Raw genomic sequence first — 1,754 nt, forward strand, 5'->3', positions numbered from 1 at the left:
TTGGTCACCTGAAACCCGTGGCTGCTCTTTGGGCTGCAGTTTCTCTGATGGTGTTGGTGAGAAACATGCTTTGAACTTCTTGTAGTAGCTCATTGGTGGTGATAATGCACTATTTTAGGGATTAGAACATGCCACCTCCGTGCCACCTTCACACGCTCTGCCCATGCCAGGATCCTCCCCTTTTTGGGGATTTTTCGAGACAATTCCTACTCTGTTTCACGCAGCAGCAGCAGCAGCAGCAGCAGCAGCATTGAGGCAGCCCTGACTACCTAATGGGGCCAGCAGTGCCCTTCTCCCCCAAAGCCGCAAGCAACGTCGGAGTGGCTTTGCCTAGCATTCTCAGCTGTCAGGGGGTCCTTCTCTTGTTCTGGGCAAGGTTATTGCAGACATTTTGAATATTTTCAGAAATAATTCCTGTATCGGTTTTTAAATCTTTGTTTTGTTGCAGTTAGCGTGGCCAAAGATGGTGTGCCCCAAAACCCAGCTCAGCCATGTCCTAGAAAGACACTATCTTCGGATCAGCTGTAGCAGCATCAAGTGCATCTGGAACATTTTCGTTCATTCACTCCACCTCACTTGTCCCACCAGCCTGCAGCATGGCTGTGGCATCTGAACGTTTGCCATATGTTCATTCAACTCCTCCTCTTCGTACCCACTGGTAGTAACCTTTCTGGAATACATTTTTCTGTTTGTGACTCATCACCTTTCTCTTTCAAGACCATGGAGTCATCTTGGGTCTCAATGACTTCTACTTTTCTCAGGCTGAGTATCTTCAAGATTTAGGGTCAGCCCCTCTCCAAACACCTGCAAATGCATTTAAAAATGAGTCCGTTCCAGGGTACAGTTTTTCTTTTATGATACCAAATTTATTCATAATACATTATGCAGGTGTTTTGATGAGAATCCAGAAACATCTTGAGACACCATATTTCTCTGAAATGTGAGAATTTAAGACCATCGCTGTTCCAACAAGTCTTGTGTATGGAGCTTTTTATTGCATTCATTTGCATTATTTTGTTCACTTCTCAGGACTCTGTCAATTAGCAACAGCTTGATCTTGCAGATGAGAATGGAACACAGAGAAAACTCGAAGTCACACACTTGGAAGATGGTGGAGCCAGGACTAGACTCAGTGTTCTCTATACCAGATCATTATGCCTTTCAGAATCAAAGACATTTCAGACAATAACATCATTCCAAATCAGACACATGACAGGTTAGAGCTGGAAGGGACCCCTCTCTGTATCTAACTCAACCCCCACCTTCCTAGACACTCGGTAGATGTATCGAATTAGGAAAAATGCAAATTATTTGACTGTATACCTATAAATATTATCCCTGGAAAGAAAAGGAACATTTGGTAAATGTACAAAAAATATGGAAAGCATTTGCATGTTATCCTCGTGTAAAGACCATGTTAATCTTATCTGTATTGTTCCAGTTTTAGTATACATGCTGCCAAGCAATCTCCAGAATATTTTAAGATGAATATACCGCAATAGAAAATACCAAAATGTATCACACATATGGTAAAGGTCAGTATTGTTTGCTGAGACTTTCTGTTGGTTGCATATATGTGTAGATATCCTGGGTCATGATAGAAAATTCATTTCATACTGTGGATTGTGCTAACGAATGTTGAAGCCAGTGGTATGGTAGAGAGAGCATTGGAAAGTGGGTTCAATGACTTGACTCCAGTCGTTGATCTGCCAACAACCACCTGTGTGAGTTTGGCCAAGGAACTTGACCCATCA

General features: G+C 42.5%; 1 pseudogene; it reads right to left on the minus strand.

The window, feature by feature from the left end:
- Positions 1–1,371: 1,371 nt before the first annotated feature.
- On the minus strand, positions 1,372–1,466 carry LOC119870547 (annotated as a pseudogene).
- Positions 1,467–1,754: the final 288 nt, after the last annotated feature.

This window comes from Canis lupus, chromosome 2 (genome assembly GCF_011100685.1).
Source record: "Canis lupus familiaris isolate Mischka breed German Shepherd chromosome 2, alternate assembly UU_Cfam_GSD_1.0, whole genome shotgun sequence".
Taxonomy (NCBI): Eukaryota; Metazoa; Chordata; class Mammalia; order Carnivora; family Canidae; genus Canis; species Canis lupus.